The sequence below is a fragment of the Salmo salar genome, chromosome ssa09 (genome assembly GCF_905237065.1).
Source record: "Salmo salar chromosome ssa09, Ssal_v3.1, whole genome shotgun sequence".
Lineage (NCBI taxonomy): Eukaryota > Metazoa > Chordata > Actinopteri > Salmoniformes > Salmonidae > Salmo > Salmo salar.
This window is the reverse complement of record NC_059450.1, coordinates 131,579,512-131,602,063: the sequence shown is the minus strand read 5'-3', so window position 1 is coordinate 131,602,063 and position 22,552 is coordinate 131,579,512. Positions and strand designations below refer to the sequence as shown.

The 22,552-nt window shown below is 49.6% G+C and overlaps 1 long non-coding RNA gene across 1 annotated transcript in view; it reads right to left on the bottom strand.

Annotated features, from left to right (window-relative positions):
- Positions 1-858: 858 nt before the first annotated feature.
- Positions 859-22,552, bottom strand: part of LOC123744739 (uncharacterized) — a 38,170-nt gene continuing 16,476 nt past the window's right edge. Inside the window, exons 4-5 of the long non-coding RNA XR_006771170.1 lie at positions 20,763-20,826; positions 859-979 (exon numbers count right to left, since the gene is read on the bottom strand). This is a non-coding gene — a long non-coding RNA (uncharacterized lncRNA). The remainder of the gene's footprint in view (positions 980-20,762; positions 20,827-22,552) is intronic.

The window sequence follows — 22,552 nt, the reverse complement described above, 5'->3', positions numbered from 1 at the left end:
GAGATCCTGGTTCGAGTCCAGGCTCTGTTGCAGCCGGCCGCGACCGGGAGACCCATGGGGTGGCCGGTAGGGATGTTCTTGTCCCATCGCGCTCTAGCGACTCCTGTGGCGGGCCGGGTGCAATGTACGGTGCTTCCTCCGACACATTGGTGTGGCTGGCTTCCGGGTTAAGCGGGCATTGTGTCAAGAAGCAGTGCAGCTTGGTTGGGTTGTGTTGTGCTTTGGAGGACGCACGGCTCTCGACCTTTGCCTCTCCCGAGTCCGTAAGGGAGTTGCAGCGATGGGACAAGACTGTAACTACCAATTGGATACCATGAAATCAGGGAGAAAAAGGGAGAAAAAATAAATACTAATAAAACATTTGTTGTGTAATGAATGGGTTTATAAAAACATGTTTACTCTGGCAGCAACCAGCTGAGGATCTGCAGGAGAAATCCAGCTCAACATAGTCTCTGTGTGCTGTGATAGTTGTGTTGGATAAATAACTAACACAAATACACATAGGCCAATTTAATTCTGCTAATTAACCTATAGACTGATAAGCATGACAGTCAAATGTATTTCCATCAATGAATAATAAGCATTATTAAGCAATGGTGTTTTTTTCCCCAGGTCATTCAACAGCTTTTCATTTGGGGGGGCAAAAGCTGGCTAATGGAAACCCTGGTGTGTGTGTATTTATGTTTGCGTATGCTTTAGGGACGGGATTCCATTACTAATGAGTAGATGCCTTGTGTCTGAGTCGTGTGTGTTTGATCTTGTGTGTGTGTGTGTGTGTGTGTGTGTGTGTGTGTGTGTGTGTGTGTGTGTGTGTGTGTGTGTGTGTGTGTGTGTGTGTGTGTGAGTGTGAGACTCACTGAGGCAGCTGTGGCCGTAGTGCACCATGAAGTCGGCCCCCCGGGCCCGAGCCGTGAAGTCGTCCACGCAGCAGGCTCCGTACGTCACATCCCTCATCACAATGGTGTCTGCCTCTGTGAACCTGGGACAGACACACCATGATAAAAACCACTCCTCTGACCGTACATGAGCACAAACTGAACTGTCCCCGTCATTCAACAAACACACACAGCTCAGTCTATTAGCCCCACTGACCTCCCCCTCTCCCGATGGTTACCATGGCGAGCGATACCCCACCCGGCTCTGAGCATCCTGATAGGGTCAGCGGGATCAATCCCCAGTCTCAGCATGTTACCATGTACTGGCTGTCTCTGACTGGGACAAGTCATTAAGTAGATCAATCCCCAGTCTCAGCATGTTACCATGTACTGGCTGTCTCTGACTTGGACAAGTCATTAAGTAGATCAATCCCCAGTCTCAGCATGTTACCATGTACTGGCTGTCTCTGACTGGGACAAGTCATTAAGTAGATCAATCCCCAGTCTCAGCATGTTACCATGTACTGGCTGTCTCTGACTGGGACAAGTCATTAAGTAGATCAATCCCCAGTCTCAGCATGTTACCATGTACTGGCTGTCTCTGACTGGGACAAGTCATTAAGTAGATCAATCCCCAGTCTCAGCATGTACCATGTACTGGCTGTCTCTGACTGGGACAAGTCATTAAGTAGATCAATCCCCAGTCTCACCATGTTACCATGTACTGGCTGTCTCTGACTGGGACAAGTCATTAAGTAGATCAATCCCCAGTCACACCATGTACTGGCTGTCTCTGACTGGGACAAGTCATTAAGTAGATCAATCCCCAGTCTCACCATGTACTGGTTGTCTCTGACTGGGACAAGTCAAGTAGGGGGATTAGGAGCGACTCATATGAGTCATATCACTCAGATATTGCTTTTCCATCCCTTTATGATTGACATGCCAAACATCAATAGGGCCTATAGAGCAGTCAGGTTGGTTGGTTGGTTGGTGGTCCCTGAACAGGAGTCAATCATCATTGAACAACAGAGCAGCAATCAGTCAGTCAGTCTGCATCAACAGATGAGATATATTAGAGGGTCAGTATAAATAGAGACTTAGTGGGGGGTAGGGGTAAGTAAGGACAAATACGGGGGAGGGGGACAGGGTAATAGGGTTCTGGCCCAAGTATGGATTTATAGCACATCTGGATGGAAACTGCAGAGGCAGGGTCAATTACAGATGATCTGTCCATCTGTGGTCTTAGCATAAACATACTTTCAACTTCCCTATCCTCAACTCCACATTACATACACCTACTACAGAAGGTCTGTTCTTAGGAGAAAGCCACAAAGCTAAAGCAGTTTTTTGTTTTTCTTTTGCTTGAATATATTAAAAGCAGTAAATTAATTCTTTCTGCATCTCATCATCCCTTCCGGGGGATTAAAATGCAAAGTAAAACTCCTTAACACTGAATAAAAGGAGTGAATGCAGAAAAGTGGGAAAGAGAGGAGTGAATGGATAAAGTACAGAGTGGGGAAAGAGAGATGAGGAGAGGGGGGTGTTGAAGTTTAGTGAGTGTGTTTTGACATATTTAGGCTAGCTAATATAGGTAGTATTAAAAGCGAGAATAAAGGTGAAAACAGGAGACTGCAACAGACAGTGTAGCCTACCCACCAACACAGTCTGACTAACAACAGCTGGCTGTCTACTACTGCCCAGTCTGCAAACTATTAGATACTGGACACAGGCTACAGATGCCATGTCCTCCCTCTCTCCCTGTTTTCATTTCTCTCTTTCACTGGTGTTCATTGTACCTTCAACCTTCAGTTTAATAAGAGATAGAGTCTGAACTTTGAACTTTCTCGTCTCTCTGTTTGCACCCATCTCCTTCTCTAATTCCCCCTCTCTTTTTATATCTATCTTTCTCTGAATCCCTGTCCCTCTCCTCTCTCTCTGTCTCTCAGTGCTCGACTACCTTCACCCTCCAGAGGGGCATGGACTCTCTTTATATTTGTTCTCTTCTCCATTTGCCTCCCTCTCTTGCTCTAATGGCTGCTCTGGTGTGAAGGACACTACAATCCACCTGAGCCTAGTAAAACACAGACACGTGGATGAAGGGAACTCATCCAGTAAATCAATATTGTCCTTCCAACATATTATTCTCTTATCCTTTCTCTCGTCAAGGTCTTGATTTCAGTGTGTGTGTGTGTGTGTGTGTGTGTGTGTGTGTGTGTGTGTGTGTGTGTGTGTGTGTGTGTGTGTGTGTGTGTGTGTGTGTGTGTGTGTGTGTGTGTGTGTGTGTGTGTGTGACAGAGAGAGAGCTGTGTAATCGAGGGATCATGATAATGGGAGACTATGATACTAAGTGTTAGTAGCTCTCTCTGAACAATAGGCTTCCTTAAATCTCATCGCAGCTGTTCTTTTAAGGCATACTAATGACATTGTTAGAGCTGCATAAATGTATGTCTCCCAGCTAAAAATATATATGGCTATCCCACAAGAATGCTGAAGAGAGATGCCCTGCAGTCTACCCACCACAGCAGCAGTCTACCCACCACAGCAGCAGTCTACCACCACAGCAGCAGTCTACCCACCACAGCAGCAGTCTACCCACCACAGCAGCAGTCTACCCACCACAGCAGCAGTCTACCCACCACAGCAGCAGTCTACCCACCACAGCAGCAGGCTACCCACCACAGCAGCAGCAGTCTACCCACCACAGCAGCAGCAGTCTACCCACCACAGCAGCAGTCTACCCACCTTAGTAGCATACTGCAATATCTACAATTCAAATGACAGCACTGCAGAATATTAGTGTACCGGTATCTGATAAAGCATCCATCTGCAAGAAATAACATTATGCCATCTTATTGGTGCTACACATCTCATTATTTCCACTGCGTGAGTACACTGAAATACCTGGGTAATAAATGCAATGAATCTGATTACAGAGCTGAGGGCCCAATGAGAGATGTGATGCTACTTGAGACCAGGAGAGGAAGTGCAGAGCAAAGAGGAGCACAATCCCCCTGTTCCACCGGAGAAGGGCTGAACGAGGGAGAGAAAGGAGGAAAGGGAGAGGGTGGAGAGAGAGAGAGATGGGGAGAGAGAGAAAGAAAGAGAACAAGAAACAGAAACATTGAGGGAGGGAGAAGAAAAAGTATAGAGAGAAAGAGAGAGAGAAAGAGAGAATAACGGCTATCAGTGTTTACAACAACCCAACCCTCAAGCCCCATCTCACCTAACCCTCAAGCCCCATCTCACCCAACCCTCAAGCCCCATCTCACCCAACCCTCAAGCCCCATCTCACCCAACCCTCAAGCCCCATCTCACACGGGACTTATGAACGATTGGCTGAGATAACACATCTCTCCCTCTCCCACACTCTCGTCTCCATTTCCTGGGCATATCAGCTGTAGTTACCATCTCTGGCTCTTGAGCTGAAACATCAGAAGTGAAATGTCATTAAGATGTCATTTAGATGACGAGAAGCCTGTGAACTCCTTGTTAATTAGGGGCCCTCTTTAGCAGACAGTTAGAACAGAGGTCATAGCTAGGTGATTGGAGAGTTGTGGTTATGTACTGCACAGACAGATGCATAAACTCAAATCAGACCCGCATCTTTGTATGCATGCATAAACACACTCACTGTACAGCTTGACTAAGGGATCACTAGTGACAATGTATCATTGTAGATCAGCGGGGGGCTTTATTTACATAGCGGATCGATACCGTTCTCTCCCACTGTCAAGGGGAATCATGAGGGTAGCATGAAAGTAGATCCATCCACTTCCTGCTGTCCTCGGGAGATGAAATCCTTGCCTGACTGCGACAGGAATTTCATCAGAGCCCAGCATGTGAGAAAGAGCTCCTCTCTCTCAGCACTGCAGCAGGCAGATTGACAAACTTCCCCATCGTCCTGAATCAGTGCACCACCACACAAACCCTCTCCCTGTCAACCTATGACAATTAATTGTTTGCGCTTTAACTAACATGCTGCTTTAATTTGTTTGATTAGGTGCTGACAGGTGTTGGGGTTGTCACTGAGCCTCTATTACGACGATTCCTGTCGCGTTGCGCTCCAGATGGATGGTGTTTTGATGCGGATGTGCATTGAAATATGTTAAGTACTTCTCCCCTCAAGACATACTTGTTGGGCATTCAATCATGTTTCAGAAACTAGTAGCCAACAGACCAAACACAAGTCTGACTGTTTACTACGGAGTCATCAAAACACCAACCTGACTTGACAGACAATACAAACAGCTGTCTGTGTGTGTGTGGCGTGTACCTCAAGTCACATCAAACTCCACCAACATTCTTCAATACGTCTGTTGTTGTTTGCGAGGGGAATGGACTAATGGAGTTGTACACAGACCACAGTGAGCACGCTTCAAAAAAGGGTCCAATCATATGAAACAAAACATTTACCAACAAATGAGCCATTGAGACAGCAGACACAGCAGACACAGCATGCTGAGATCCCTATGCTTGTCTTTAATATGGGCACATTGCTGTCGCTGTGATTTATGAACAGCAAAAATATTTGAAACTCCCAGCTGTGTGCCGCGGTCCACCCCCCCAGCCCGGGGACTGGGATTGTAAGTATAGGGGGTGTATGCATGTGCAAGGAAGGAAGAGGGAGGAGAAAAAGAGGGAGAAACAGAGGAATAAGGGAAGAAGGAGTGACCTGGCCTGCTGAGCTTACTGAGAGGAGACGAGATTCAGCAACACTTGGAGGACAATGGAATTCAATAAAAAAAAGCAGATTTATTGTTAAAAGTAGAACCAACACATTTTGGCCTTCATCAGGGTTTTACTTACTGAGAGGGCCATTCCATTCCTAAATGTCTCAAACCCTGAACAATAGCCTACTTTGTCTTACATCAGGTGGAATAAGATCTGGCTTTACAGGGTGACTCTTTTCAGACAAGGGGATGAATGCAATGCCATCATTTCTGTGAAAGTGACCCAGTTCAACCCCTTGGCGCTGGTTGGGGGCCATGTTGGACAATGGCCACCAGGATGTGTCACCCAGTAGGCCTTTCAGTCCATTAGTGAGCCGTAGCAATATGTGAAGCTAGCCATGTGTCTCTGGTGCCCATTCTAGGCCGGTGTTATAACAGTGGAGACAGGAGAGTGGTCTCAGGGGAGAGCTAGACAGCCAGATAAGCAGGAAGTGCTGACACCCTCTGACAACTTCACTGAGGAAGTGTGACAGCAGCGTCTGACCAGACAACATACAACACAGTCACATTCAGTAGAAATACCCACACACACACACACACACACACACACACACACACACACACACACACACACACACACACACACACACACACACACACACACACACACACACACACACACACACACACACACACACACACACACACAACGATAATGTAGATCACTCAGCCTCTCCTCGTACACACAATCAGGTTATGGGTGTGACATATTTATATCCTGCACCTGGTGATGGCTCATCTTTTATTTCATTACATTTCAGACAAGAGCTCCTATTCGTCCTGCGTCTGTGAGCAGGGATGGAGGGAGAATATTGGAGGAGGGGAAGAGGCACTTCCCTGGGTAATAGCAGGGCAACTCAGTGGAGAGGAAGCCTCATTATTTTCTCTTTAGAAGAATCAAGTTAGAGAGAAAGGAAAGGCAAAAAAATGGAGGGAGAGAAAATAGAGAAAAATGAAAGTCTGACTGAGTTAGTGTCAGAGTGGGAGATGAGAGAGGGAGATGCTAGAGGGAGACAAGAGAGAGATGATAGAGAGATGCTAGAGTGAGATGCTAGAGGGAGATGCTAGAGGGAAACAAGAGAGAGATGATAGAGAGAGATGCTAGAGGGAGGGAGATGCTAGAGGGAGACAAGAGAGAGATGATAGAGAGAGATGCTAGAGGGAGATGCTAGAGGGAGATGATAGAGGGCGATGATATAGAGAGATAATAGAGAGATTAGAGAGTAGGATTATAGACAGAGGGGACGATAGAGAAAGGGAGATAATAGAGAGAGATTATAGAGAGAGCGAGATGATACAGTGAGGGAAAAAAGTATTTCATCCCCTGCTGATTTTGTACGTTTGCCCACTGACAAAGAAATGATCAGTCTATAATTTTAAATGGTAGGTTTATTTGAACAGTGAGAGACAGAATAAAAATTAAAAAAAATAAAAAACACATGTCAAAAATGTTATAAATTGATTTGCATTTTAATGGAGGGAAATAAGTATTTGACCCCCTCTCAATCAGAAAGATTTCTGGCTCCCAGGTGTCTTTTATACAGGTAATGAGCTGAGATTAGGAGCACACTCTTAAAGGGAGTGCTCCTAATCTCAGTTTGTTACCTGTATAAAAGACACCTGTCCACAGAAGCAATCAATCAATCAGATTCCAAATTCTCCACCATGGCCAAGACCAAAGAGCTCTCCAAGGATGTCAGGGACAAGATTGTAGACCTACACAAGGCTGGAATGGGCTACAAGACCATCGCCAAGTAGCTTGGTGAGAAGGTGACAACAGTTGGTGCGATTATTCGCAAATGGAAAAAACACAAAAGAACTGTCAATCTCCCTCGGCCTGGGGCTCCATGCAAGATCTCACCTCGTGGAGTTGCAATGATCATGAGAACGGTGAGGAATCAGCCCAGAACTACACGGGAGGATCTTGTCAATGATCTCAAGGCTGCTGGGACCATAGTCGCCAAGAAAACAATTGGTAACACCCTACGCCATGAAGGACTGAAATCCTGCAGCGCCCGCAAGGTCCCCCTGCTCAAGAAAGCACATATACATGCCCGTCTGAAGTTTGCCAATGAACATCAATTTGTAAGTCGCTCTGGATAAGAGCGTCTGCTAAATGACTTAAATGTAAAAATGTAAAAAACATCTGAATGATTCAGAGGAGAAATGGGTGAAAGTGTTGTGGTCAGATGAGACCAAAATGGAGCTCTTTGGCATCAACTCAACTCGCCGTGTTTGGAGGAGGAGGAATGCTGCCTATGACCCCAAGAATACCATCCCCACCGTCAAACATGGAGGTGGAAACATTATGCTTTGGGGGTGTTTTTCTGCTAAGGGGACAGGCAACTTCACCGCATCAAAGGGACGATGGACGGGGCCATGTACCGTCAAATCTTGGGTGAGAACCTCCTTCCCTCAGCCAGGGCATTGAAAATGGGTCGTGGATGGGTATTCCAGCATGACAATGACCCACAACACACAGCCAAGGCAACAAAGGAGTGGCTCAAGAAGAAGCACATTAAGGTCTTGGAGTGGCCTAGCCAGTCTCCAGACCTTAATCCCAAAGAAAATCTGTGGAGGGAGCTGAAGGTTCGAGTTCCCAAACGTCAGCCTCGAAACCTTAATGACTTGAGAAGATCTGCAAAGAGGAGTGGAACAAAATCCTTCCTGAGATGTGTGCAAACCTGGTGTCCAACTACAAGAAACCTCTGATTGCCAACAAGGGTTTTGCCACCAAGTACTAAGTCATGTTTTGCAGAGGGGTCAAATACTTATTTCCCTCATTAAAATGCAAATCAATTTATAACATTTTTGACATGCGTTTTTCTGTATTTTTTTGTTGTTATTCTGTCTCTCACTGTTCAAATAAACCTACCATTAAAATTATAGACTGATCATTTCTTTGTCATTGGGCAAACGTACAAAATCAGCAGGGGATCAAATACATTTTTCCCTCACTGTAGAGGGAAAGAGATGATAGAGGGAGGGAGAGAGATGATAGAGGGAGGGAGAGAGATGATAGAGGGAGGGAGAGAGATGATAGAGGGAGGGAGAGAGATGATAGAGAGAGGGAGATGATAGAGGGAGAGAGATGATAGAGGGAGAGAGATGATAGAGGGAGGGAGATGATAGAGAGATTATAGAGGGAGGGGGACGATAGAGGGAGATGATAGAGAGAGTTGATAGAGAGAGTTGATAAAGGGAGATGATAGAGAGAGATGATAGAGAGAGAGAGAGATGATAGAGAGAGATGATAGAGAGAGATGATAGAGAGAGAGAGATGATAGAGAGAGAGAGATGATAGAGGGAGAGAGATGATAGAGGGAGATGAGTGAGGGAGAGATATTAGAGAGAGAGAGATGATAGACTCAGTGAGCATAGCCTTGCTATCGAGAAAGGCTGACGTCGGCATACCTGGCTCTCAAGAGAAGACAGGCTATGTGCACACTGCCCTCAAAATGAGGTGGAAACTGAGCTGCACTTCCTAACCTCCTGCCCAATGTATGACCATATTAGAGACACATATTTCCCTCAGATTACACAGATCCACAAAGAATTTGAAAACAAACCCGATTTGGATAAACTCCCATATCTACTGGGTGAAATACCACAGTGTGCCATCACAGCAGCAAGATTTGTGACCTGTTGCCACAAGAAAATGTCAACCAGTGAAGAACAAACACTATTGTAAATACAACCCATATTTATGTTTATTTATTTTTCCTTTTGTACATCGTTACAACACTGTATATATATACATATAATGACATTTGTAATGTCTTTATTATTTTGAAACTTCTGTGAGTGTAATGCTTACTGTTAATATGCAAAAGTGAAATAAACAAAAATGTATCTACCTCACTTGCTTTGGCAATGTTAACATATGTTTCCCATGCCAATAAAGCCCCTTGAATTGAATTGATAGAGAGAGGGAGAGAGGGAGAGAGGGGGAGAGGGGGAGAGGAGAACAATATAAGAGCAATGGAGTGAGTTTAAACATAAGGAGGTTGTGTGATGAAGGGGGTGTAAATAAGGTGGTGGAGAGAGAGGGGGCAGTGAGAGAGGAAGAGAGAAGAGATCGAGAGAGAGAGAGGAGAAGGCCTCTGCTGGCTGAGTGCATAAGGCAGATGAGCTGTTTGCTCCGGGGTTTGTAATATTAACAAATCTGATATCAGTAATCTGCTTTGCACACACAGAACACAGAAAATACCCTGACAAAAAACTCCCCTCCAAAAAGAAATCTGTCAGGGCCACCGTGTTGGATGATGATGATTAAATGTTTCTCTACTTCTTCCTCTCCCGCCTTTCTCTCTGAGCGTTTTGCTCAACAAAGCTTTCTTCCATTTAGCGTTGTCGTACAAACACTATGACTCCCACGCCCACGTCTTACACCAGGAAAATTGGAAGACAAAACACATGTGAAAATGACAGACTAATTGTAGTCATCGAGAGTGAATGGGTACATTAGATATACTGGTAACGTGGTAACATGGGCGGCAGGGAGGCAGGCAGGCGGGCAGGCAGGGAGGGAGGGAGGCAGGCAGGGAGGGAGGCAGGCAGGCAGGGAGGCAGGGAGGGAGGCGGGCAGGCAGGCAGGGAGGGAGGCAGGGAGGCGGGCAGGCAGGGAGGGAGGGAGGCGGGCAGGCAGGGAGGGAGGGAGGCGGGCAGGCAGGCAGGGAGGGAGGCAGGGAGGCGGGCAGGCAGGCAGGGAGGGAGGCAGGGAGGCGGGCAGGCAGGGAGGGAGGCAGGGAGGGAGGCAGGCAGGGAGGGAGGCAGGCAGGCAGGGAGGGAGGCGGGCAGGCAGGCAGGGAGGCAGGCAGGGAGGGAGGCAGGGAGGGAGGCGGGCAGGCAGGCAGGGAGGGAGGCGGGCAGGCAGGGAGGGAGGCAGGCAGGGAGGGAGGCAGGCAGGCGGGCGGGCAGGGATGCAGGGAGGGAGGCAGGGAGAGAGGCGGGCAGGCAGGCAGGGAGGGAGGCGGGCAGGCAGGGAGGGAGGCAGGGAGAGAGGCGGGCAGGCAGGCAGGGAGGGAGGCGGGCAGGCAGGCAGGCAGGGAGGGAGGCGGGCAGGCAGGGAGGCGGGCAGGCAGGCAGGCAGGCAGGCAGGGAGGGAGGCGGGCAGGCAGGCAGGCAGGGAGGCGGGCAGGGAGGGAGGCGGGCAGGCAGAGAGGGAGGCAGGGAGGTGGGCAGGCAGGGAGGGAGGCAGGCAGGGAGGGAGGCAGGGAGGGAGGCGGGCAGGCAGGCAGGGAGGGAGGCGGGCAGGCAGGCAGGCAGGGAGGCGGGCAGGGAGGGAGGCGGGCAGGCAGAGAGGGAGGCAGGGAGGTGGGCAGGCAGGGAGGGAGGCAGGCAGGGAGGGAGGCAGGGAGGCGGGCAGGCAGGCAGGGAGGGAGGCGGGCAGGCAGAGAGGGAGGCAGGGAGGTGGGCAGGCAGGGAGGGAGGGAGGCGGGCAGGCAGGCGGGCAGGGAGGGAGGCGGGCAGGGAGGGAGGCGGGCAGGGAGGGAGGCGGACAGGCAGGCGGGCAGGGAGGGAGGCGGGCAGGGAGGGAGGCGGGCAGGGAGGGAGGCGGGCAGGCAGGCAGGGAGGGAGGCAGGGAGGGAGGCGGGCATGCAGGCAGGGAGGGAGGGAGGCAGGGAGGCGGGCAGGCAGGGAGGGAGGCAGGCAGGGAGGGAGGCAGGCAGGCAGGCAGGGAGGGAGGCGGGCAGGCAGGCGGGCAGGGAGGGAGGCGGGCAGGGAGGGAGGCAGGCAGGCGGGCAGGCAGGGAGGCGGGCAGGGAGGGAGGCGGGCAGGGAGGGAGGCGGGCAGGGAGGGGAGGCAGGGAGGCGGGCAGGCAGAGAGGGAGGCAGGGAGGTGGGCAGGCAGGGAGGGAGGGAGGCGGGCAGGCAGGCGGGCAGGGAGGGAGGCGGGCAGGGAGGGAGGCGGGCAGGGAGGGAGGCGGGCAGGCAGGCGGGCAGGGAGGGAGGCGGGCAGGGAGGGAGGCGGGCAGGGAGGGAGGCGGGCAGGCAGGCAGGGAGGGAGGCAGGGAGGGAGGCGGGCATGCAGGCAGGGAGGGAGGGAGGCAGGGAGGCGGGCAGGCAGGGAGGGAGGCAGGCAGGGAGGGAGGCAGGCAGGCAGGCAGGGAGGGAGGCGGGCAGGCAGGCGGGCAGGGAGGGAGGCGGGCAGGGAGGGAGGCAGGCAGGCGGGCAGGCAGGGAGGCGGGCAGGCAGGGATGCAGGGAGGGAGGCAGAGAGAGAGGCGGGCAGGCAGGCAGGGAGGGAGGCAGGGAGGCAGGGAGGGAGGCGGGCAGGCAGGCGGGCAGGGAGGGAGGCGGGCAGGCAGGGAGGGAGGCAGGGAGGGAGGCGGGCAGGCAGGCAGGGAGGGAGGCAGGGAGGGAGGGAGGCGGTCAGGCAGGCAGGCAGGGAGGGAGGCGGTCAGGCAGGCAGGGAGGGAGGCAGGGAGGCGGGCAGGCAGGGAGGGAGGGAGGCAGGGAGGCGGGCAGGCAGGGAGGGAGGGAGGCAGGGAGGCGGGCAGGCAGGGAGGGAGGCAGGCAGGCAGGGAGGGAGGCGGGCAGGCAGGCGGGCAGGGAGGGAGGCGGGCAGGCAGGGAGGGAGGCAGGGAGGGAGGCGGGCAGGCAGGGAGGCGGGCAGGCAGGCAGGCAGGGAGGGAGGCGGTCAGGCAGGCAGGGAGGGAGGCAGGGAGGCGGGCAGGCAGGGAGGGAGGCAGGCAGGGAGGGAGGCAGGCAGGCAGGGAGGGAGGCGGGCAGGCAGGCAGGGAGGCAGGCAGGCAGGGAGGGAGGCAGGGAGGGAGGCGGGCAGGCAGGGAGGGAGGCAGGCAGGGAGGGAGGCGGGCAGGGAGGGAGGCAGGCAGGCGGGCAGGTAGGGAGGCGGGCAGGCAGGGATGCAGGGAGGGAGGCAGGGAGAGAGGCGGGCAGGCAGGCAGGGAGGGAGGCGGGCAGGGAGGCAGGGAGGGAGGCAGGGAGGGCAGGCAGGCAGGCAGGCAGGGAGGCAGGGAGGCGGGCAGGCAGGGAGGGAGGCAGGGAGGGAGGCGGGCAGGCAGGCAGGGAGGGAGGCGGGCAGGCAGGCAGGCAGGCAGGCAGGCAGGCAGGCAGGCAGGCAGGCAGGCAGGCAGGCAGGCAGGCAGGGAGGCAGGCAGGCAGGGAGGGAGGCAGGCAGGGAGGCAGGGAGGGAGGCAGGGAGGGAGGCAGGCAGACAGGGAGGGAGGGAGGGAGGTGGGCAGGGAGGCAGGGAGGCAGGCAGGCAGGCAGGCAGGCAGGCAAGGAGAGAGGCAGGCAGGCAGGCAGGGAGAGAGGCAGGCAGGGAGGCAGGCAGGCAGGGAAGATGGGATGAAGCTCAGACAGATGTTTTCAGTAACACCATTAGATAATCCTTTAACTCCACCAAAAACAAGATCATTACTGCTGGGTCTAGTTCGGTGAGTGTTTCTCATCTATCTGTTCTGGCAGGTTCTCAAACAGCCTGGTCATTATGTAAAAGACCACAGCTTTATCAACATACTCCACAGCACTGCATTCTGAAAGGCACTTGAATCCAATAAAAAAAACGAAACAAAATGATATGGCAACTGTTATGGGAATCCAATATATTTGTACAGAGCTGGGAGTGGAGAACCCTGATATGCTTCAATCTCATCTATAGAGAGCTTTAAAAAAAAATGCAGACATTTATTATATAATTGGGTTATCAGATGTCAGAACAAGGCGTAAAAGGAGGAACCAGTGGACAGCACAGTGGACCTGGCAGGGCTGAGGGGACATTAAAGGCTTTTAGTGGTGTTGCAGAGGGAATACAGTTTGATGGAATCTGATCTGAGGTCAGTCACTAGGCTTTAACCCCTCTGCTCAGCCAGAGATAGGATAAATCATGTCCCCCAGGTTTCTTTACATGATCCACTGGTATGGATGAACCTTTTACACCGCAGCCATTTTAAAATCATCAGCTCAGAGACAAAAAAAGGGCATGATATAAAAATGTATGGTGCTTTTCTCACTGGGATGTGCAAATACACTGTCTGCAGCAACACACACAAACTGCAATCCAAATCCCCATGCCCAAAAGGGCTATGTACAAGTGAGACAAAATGGTTACAAAGAGCTATCACTGTTGTAATTGATAGTAATATTCCGTCTCTCTCTCTTCCTACAACCTCCCTCTATTATCTGTCACTCTGTTCCCTCCAGTTATATGACAATCTCTCTCCTCCTCCTCTTTTTCCACAACTGCTCTTAATTTCAACAACTTGTTTTGGCTTCTCTCCTCCTCCTCTCTTCCCTCCCCCTCTCAACATTTCTCATTCTCTCAATCCTTGGCATAGTCCACCGCCGTGCTGCTTTCTAGACCTACTGACATTCTACTAGAATATTCTGCTCTTCTCTATCCTCCCCTGTTAGACATTACATTATTTTGCTCCCTCATCCCATAAGGTCATCCCTTCATCTTTGCCCTCCCCTCCTCCTTCACACTCTCTCCTTCAGAGGGAGCACAGGGCAGATGTGTAGCTAACCTTTACAAAGCAGGAAGCCATGTTACAAACGGCTCATTAGGTCCTACAATAGCCTCTCCACTTTATACGTGGATACTACTGATCTCTGTTCACAAGAATCTGTATTTTCACATTCAGTTCAGATACACACTGAGGTGTACAAAACATACCCCATTCAAAGGCACTTAAAACTTTTGTCTTGCCCATTCACCCTCTGAATGGCACACAAACACAATCCATGTCTCAAATGTCACATGGCTTAATAATCCTTCTTTAAACCGTCTCCTCCCCTTCATCTACAATAATTTAACAAGTGACATCAATAAGGGATCATAGCTTTCATCTGGATTCACCTGGTCAGTCAGTGTACAGTATCAACGTTCAGAGATATTAACATTGTTGCAGTGTGTCCATTTTAAACCAACGGTATTAGAACATGTAAATACATGGAACTCTAGTTTTCTATTATTCAAATACAGAATTAGCCATTGGCCCATTTCCATTTTGCTCACATTGAACTGGCTGTCAACTGCCTGCATTCACTCCAAAATAACATCTTAAAAGCCCCAAACTCATTTTAAATGTGCATGAGCATATGTCCACACATATTCATGTTCCCCTTTGAAATTGCAGGTAATATTATGCATCGCTCTCGGTGTTCAATTATGTCTGCATGTGGTGGGGCTGGAATGTACGGTTGGTCCTAAATGATTTTGCCTGGTCTGAGTTAGTGATACAGGAGTGAAATAGGAGAGAGTGGAGAGTAGGATGAAACCTTGAGTTTCCCGAGCAGAGCACTGAACACTCCGTATCTCACACACACAACGCTGGGCAGACAGACGAACGGACAGAGGAATATGTTTATTTCATTACTTCATAAATAACCAAGATTCCCTCAAAAACAGCACACTGATGAGTTCCCTACTCCGCTCCCTCCGTCTCCCAGGGTAATTAGCTACTGTGGCGTTCTGTCGTCAGCTGCTCACTCACTCATATTTCATTTAGGTGCCGATCCCAAATCACACCCTATTCCCATTATAGTGCACTACATATGACCAAATTCCATAGGGCTCTGAAAACAAGTCGTGCACTATAGGGTATAGGTTACCATTTGGGATGTACCCAGGCAGTGTGATGGAGAGACAGGGCAGACTGTCAGCCTTTCAGTCTCTCTATAAAGCCCATCAACTCCCCATGGAGTTGTCCCCCTGGACATACAGACAGCTGGGAGGGACGACTACAGTCTATATGATGCTTCATCTCTGGAGTGCATCGATTGGATTTTCAACACAGGTCAAGCAATTTCCCAGGTGTTATCTGCCAAGGCATTATATGAGAGGCAGTATATCACCAGCAGCTATCTGCCATCCTCCAGTCAGAGTGGTGATTTAGGTTGGCCAATATAACAGAGTGGTCTATAGTTTGTGGGATATGGGATACAGGTGTGGGAGGATCTTTTTCCACCTGTGACTTCCTGCAGCAGGCTGCACTTAGAGACTTCTCACTAAACCTGAAATAGCACTGGAAACTTACCTGGTCGTGGGGATGGGAGTGGGCTGGGCATACTATAGCTGCCTGGTCCAGTTGTGTCCGGATGTTTGTGTCTGCCTGTCTCTGCTCAGGGCCCTTAGACCGATGTGATTGGGCTTTTGGGAAGGTAGTGAGGGGGCTGCCAAGCAGGAGAGCTCATTAGTCAGAGAGATGCCCTGTGTCTGTCTGTCTGTCTGTGTGTGTGTGTGTGTGTGTGTGTGTGTGTGTGTGTGTGTGTGTGTGTGTGTGTGTGTGTGTGTGTGTGTGTGTGTGTGTGTGTGTGTGTGTGTGTGTGTGTGTGTGTGTGTGTGTGTGTGTGTCTCTGTGTGTGTGTGTGCGCCCACAATGGGGGCCCTGCTGCTCTCTACACCCAGTGGGAGCTTCTTATGTAATTGGTGGGGACAGAAGGCCGGGACACACACTGTCACACCCAGGCTCCCGCTACCTACTGCTCAGCTGTGCTGTGGGAGGAACGGAGAGGCTGGGGGGCGAGTGATGAGAAGAGGCCAAGGAGGCTCCTGCCAGTCTTCCTCTATAAAGGCAGGGCTGACATTTACCATGGAAGGCTGTGGGCTGAGGCTGCTTCTGCTGCTCACACATACGCTACTAAAATGAATAAAAGTGTCTGAAATTGATCAGGTTCTGGCTGATGAAGCCTCAGGATGGGGTCCAGAGAAATGATGGAGTGACCAGAAAGGTCTGAGACAGCAGGGGCTCGCTCTCTCTGTGTGAGTGTGAGAGAAAGAGAAATGAGGCTCTAAACTCCCATTTCATTCACTCTGCTGCCATGAACAGTGGCAGGTCAATCACGGCCTGTGTTTCATCTGACATGGCATACAACTGGTGAGGCTGTTGCTCTAAGTGGCGTGCTGACATGAAAATAGCCAGAATATCTAACCACTACATTTATAACAAAGGGCCAGTCAATCATAAGTAACATTCTCCTGGGCCGGCACAGTGACAAATCTATGTTTGAAAAGCCGAAATATACAAATGACTTCCTCTTTGTTTCATCCTGTGAACTGCGTGAGTGTATGAGCCACTGAATAGGGCCCTCTGTTGCATAATGCTCTCATGTCATGTACCTTCACCCCCAAGTACAAGATCCTAGTTATGTCACAAGTCAATATCTCTCTGTGTGGAGCAGGCCCATCTTTTCCGTGCCAGAGAGCAGGTGACAGAGGACATTAAATGTTACTGCCACCCCTCTCCCTCTCTACTTCTCTCTCCTTCCCAGTCTCCAGGATTAGGCCATGGATGACGACAACACAAGCCCTGGCTCTCCACTCCCGGAGCAACACAGTAAATATTAAAGGAAGTTCATCAAAGTATCATTCAAGGCTGCGGTGAAGACAGATGGCCTGGCATCAAAGGCAATGAAACATATGGCAGGATGACAACACACACCATCGCCCGCCTGTCCAAGTTAGGGATTCTTTCTGTTGTTCTGATCACTTTTTCCTCGCTTGTGTTCTTATCTGTCTGTTTACTTGTTGTGCAAGTTGAGTTATGCCTTAAGTTTCTTTGAATGGCTTTGGCAGTTATCAAGAGAGACGCTGCACCAAATGGCACCCTATCCCCTACATAGAGCCCTATGGGCCCTGGTCAAAAGTAGTGCCCTATTTAGGGCCCTGGTCAATAGTGCACTATTTAGGGAATAGGGTGCCATTTGGGATGCTGGCAGTGTGTAGCTGTATTACAGGGAAGCAGAGGATACAGTGAGAAGTTAGAGCATGCCTATTCAACTGGAGACATTACAGCAGACCTTTACAAGGTTTACTAAGTTCTTTGAGGGCCTATCAAAGCCTCTTTAAAGAACAGAAGCAGGCCTGCTGGTGGGAGACATTCTAAATGATCAGAGGAAGCGCGGTGCAGTCTCTCTACTTCTCAGTGGGAGAGAGTATGCTTACAGATGCCTGTGTGGAACAGATAGCCACATATTCTTAGTATGAGCCAATCCTCCATAGTGTGGCTGAAAAGATATATACTGTACTGTTGAAAATGAGAGCAGCTTATACAAGCCTACTACTGTCGGTTTCAGTGTGTGTCCATGCATGTACATTGCTCCTTTCATGAGCACCTCTGTCCCCTTGTGTAGGCGATCTCTCTGGCTGTATGTGAGCACTGAGCACTGTGCTGAATCTATATCCTGGAGGTGCCAGTCTCTACCTAGCCCCTGTGTTTTTGTCTGTGTGTGTGCGTGCGTGCGTGAGTGTGTGAGCGCCTGCGAGCGTGTTCACTCTCATAGCTGATGTGTATTAACTGACTGCATGGGCTAGAATTCAGAGCAGCTTGCTCTCATTAGGGCTTATAGCTGTCCATCCCACCCTCCTTACCCACGGGGCAGCTTAGCCCCTTCATCCCCACACTGATATGGACAGCTATAAAGCCCTGGCCACGCCCCAGTCCCCACACCACACTGACTGACGACCAAATCAAATCGTATTGTCACAAACACATGGTTAGCAGATGTTAATGAGTGTAGCGAAATGCTTGTGCTTCTAGTTCCGACAGTGCAGTCATATCTAACAAGTAATCTAACAATTTCACAACAACTAGCTAACACACACAACTCTAAAGGGGTGAATGAGAATATGTTCATATAAATATATGGATGAGCGATGGCCGAGAGGCATAGGCAAGGTGCAATAAATGGTATAAAATACAGTATATACATGTGATATGAGTAATGTAAGATATGTAAATATTATTAAAGTGGCATTATTTAAAGTGGCATTGTTTAAAGTGACTAGTGATCCATTTATTAAAGTGGCCAATGATTTCAAGTCTGTATGTAGGGAGCAGCCTCTCTGTGTTAGTGATGGCTGTTTAACAGTCTGATGGCCTTGAGATAGAAGATGTTTTTCAGTCTCTCGGTTCCAGCTTTGATGCACCTGTACTGACCTTGCCTTCTGGATGGTAGTGGGTTGAACAGGCAGTGGCTCGGATGGTTGTTGTCCTTGAAGATCTTTTTGGCCTTCTTGTGACATCGGGTGCTGTAGGTGTCCTGGAGGGCAGGTAGTTTGGGACGGTGATGCGTTGTGCAGACCTCACTACCCTCTAGAGAGCCGTGCGGTTGACGGCGGTTCAGTTGCCGTACCAGGCTGTGATACAGCCCGACAGGAGGCTCTCGATAATGCATCTGTAAAAGTTTGTGAGGGTTTTGGGTGACAAACCAAATTTCTTCAGCCTCCTGAGGTTGAAGAGGCGCTGTTGCACCTTCTTCACCACGCTGTCTGTGTGGGTGGACCATTTCAGTTTGTCTAGGATGTGTACACCGAGGAACTTAAAACGTTCCACCTTCTCCACTGCTGTCCCTTCTATGTGGATGGGGGGGTGCTCCCTCTGCTGTTTCCTGAAATCCACGATCAGCTTGATGGAGCCAGGCCCTGACTAGTCACTAAACATCCATATCTGACAGAGCCCTCTGCTGACCCCACAGAACAGGTCAGATACAGCATGGTGACCAGGGACACCAACTATCCAACAATCCCTCTGTAGCTAGATCCCCTATTCAAGGGCCATGCCCATTCCCTAGATGTACTGACTTCATGTAACACTTGGCCTGATCATTGGAACACAGTGAACTATTGTGACCTGGGGGTCAAATGAGGTTGCTGATGTATTTATTTATACAGAGAAGAGAAGAAACACAAACAACAACAACTGATGACAGAGGAAACTGCTCTTTATATAGACTGTAGGATCTGGATGGGGTGAGAGGGTGAGACATGCAGGAGAGAAGGGGGAGGAGAAGAGGTGTGAGGGAGGTGAGGACGTGAGGAAAGCAATCATCTGCCGTTAATTGCTCTCATTAGCTGAGATGGGCTGAGATGATGAGGTGGCTTTAGTTTAGAGAACTCTGGGATGAACACAGCGTATACAGTGTTGGTTTAAGCCCAGATATGAGAGACAGCTCTCCTGCTGATAGCAGTGCCGCTGATAAGACAGGGCCACTATCTCCTCCTCTCTCTCTGAGGGGTGGCCGTACAGGGAGTGATGGAGAGATTAGAGGGAATGAGGGAGGCGTGGCACTAGTGGTGCGATGGAGAGGGGTTAAAAGGAAAGTGGAGAGCTGGGTCGAGGAGGAGAAGAGGGGAAGAGGGGAAAGTTGAGGGAAGAGAGGGAGAAAGTCAAAGCATTCAGCCCACTGCGGTTCCTTTTCTCACCGGTCCATAACTGTGGTATGACAGGCATGGCTTCATACGAGGACACCATGAACTACGTTTCCTGTCTGAAATCAAATACGGTCTCTGATTGAAAACCATGTGGAAGCTTCCCTTCCCAAGCTCACTATCCTTTACGTCCATCAACTAACCTCATTAGTATCGAACACACACCTAGGAAAGAAATCCACTTTGGATGTGGAGTGATGCAGCCATCTTCTTTTAGATAACCCTTACAGTCGTCACAGCAGAGAGAGGGAGGCAGAGAGGGGTGAAATGAGAAGATGAAAGAAACAACCACAGAAGTCAAGAAAGCCCTTAAACACACAGAGCTCCTCTTTCAACACTTCAAATGCATATTTTAGATCTAAACGGAAGTGTTTTTCTTTGGGATTACTACTTTTTTTTCAACCAATTTATCAATGTTGCACAAACTTGTTTTGGCACGGCGTAGGCCAAAGCTCAGTGTATACAAGACAAATGACCGTGGGAAGGTTTGGCCTCCTGCATCAGTTTGTACGAGTGTGTCTGTGTGATGGAGTGTTTGTGTGCAATAGGGGTCTATGCAGCCTATAACAAGATGTAATTAACAAGAATAATGGCTGTCCCCTCCTCCAACCGTGATCGAGTGAAGCGTTGATAGCCGCTCGATCCGTGGACGCAATCGTGTCTAATTCTCTGCTGAAGACCAGATATGAGCTGGCTGCGGCAGGAAGGGAATGATAACAATGGCTGGCTTAATGACTAGAGTGGCCATGCCGGCTCAACTTCAACTTCAGCAAGAACGACGACTGCTCACCCACCCACCCACCTTCTAAAACCACCAAAACTTTAACACAAGTCAAGGGGATCCGTTTCAGGGAGAAACATCAATGTTTTTAGCTAACAACAAATAGATAGAATCAGTTTTATTTTAAAACGAGCATGAGTCACACTTTCCACCTATTAAAAACATTAGTGAGTGGTGAGTGTTTGTATGCCGTACCTACCTCTCGATGATGTCAGCGATGACACAGGCAAACATCTGCAGTCCCTCTGGTAGCTGCAGGGCCACTGAACAGAGACAGCCAGTCAGAGGTAAGGTTCAGAGGACAAACTAGCCAGCCTACACATAAAACTGCAGCTTGAGTGACAACCACGTTATTTAATACATCCTAGACAGTATATACATGTATATTGTTGCTTATGTTATTACTTCAGAGTGCTTCACTGAGACAGAAGGAAGCTGACATTTCAAGGTAATTCTCTCCTGTCCATTGCATTACTGTTGTCTTATCTTACTGAGTGATGCACAACAGGAAATGGAAGTGTATCAGCTGTGCTCTGTCTTCACACTTCCCTTTTCTCCTAGCAATCCATTAGTCACCTTTTCTCCACCTGTCTCTGTCAATGACAGCCAACAGCTTCATGAGTCACAAACACAGTCACACAAATATCCCTCTCACAACGCAGACCGCTAAGGATCAGGAAACGTTGTGCTTCTTCTCATGCAGCATTAAGATATCATGGAGAAATGGATCAAATCGCTGTGAAATGGGAATCAAGCAAATCACACAAAGGAAGGATTGGTCCTGCTGCTGATGTGAAGGGCTGAGAGCAGCATGTGTTTCCAGTAGGACCTTATTTGAGTGTGACACCAGCTAAGACGAATCAATGGGAAATGCTTTCATCAGGGGGTTGACTCATTGCCAGGGTTGAGACGCAAAATATCACACCTCTTTAAAATGATGCCAACAACTTTACATAGAAAAAATGCTGTAAAGAAAGGCCTGCTCTATCAAAATGTAGCCTAGTACAGTTTCTCAACCAATTTCCTTTTATTGTGGAGAATGTGCAGGATTTTGGTTGTAAACATCAAATAAACATGATGATGTATCAGACATAACACAAATGTTGCTGATCTAGAGATCTAGGCTACAGGACATGGAGAAACAGCTACACTTAAAGTCAGAGGAAGAGGACACGGGGTGGGGTAATATCTGCCACTGAGAAATGGCAGAAACCCTTTGGGAAAACATACAGAAAACTGGTCAGACAAACAACTTCTGTGGCGGACCACAATTAAACCCATATTTCAAACACAGACAGCGCTATACACTGACCAACATATATATATTTTTTGTCATTTTTACCCCCTTTGCTCCCCAATTTCGTGATTCTGATCTTGTCTCATCGCTGTAACTCCCCAATGGGCTCAGGAGAGGCGAAGGTCGAGTCATGCATCCTCCAAAACATGACCTGCCAAACCACACTTCATAACACCCGCTCGCTTAACCTGGAAGCCAGCTGCACCAATGTGTCAGAGGAAACACCATTCTACTGACGACTGAGGCCTGCAGTCACCCAGCCCGCCACAAGGAGTCGCTAGAGCGTGATGAGCCAAGTAAAACCCCCCGGGCAAACCCTCCCCTAACTCGGGCGATGCTGGGCCAATTGTGCGACGCCCTAATGACACAGCCTGGGATCGAACCCCAGGCTGCAGTGATGCCGCATCACTGCGATGCAGTGCCTTAGACCGCTGCACCACTCGGGAGGCCCTGAATGACCTACATTTCTAATTAACATGGTTATTTTTCTGTCATAAATTACAAATGCTGTAGCCACAGTCAACAGTAGAAGGCAAAACATACAAAATGGGGGTTATCATGTACAACATAGATTCACTCAAAACTAGGCTAGTTCATCCATCCCTGGCAAAATGCATACAGGTGTTGCAGGTTCTGCAATGTTGGCAAATGTACAACACATCACAATAGGTCTAATCCTTTTAGTTTTCAAT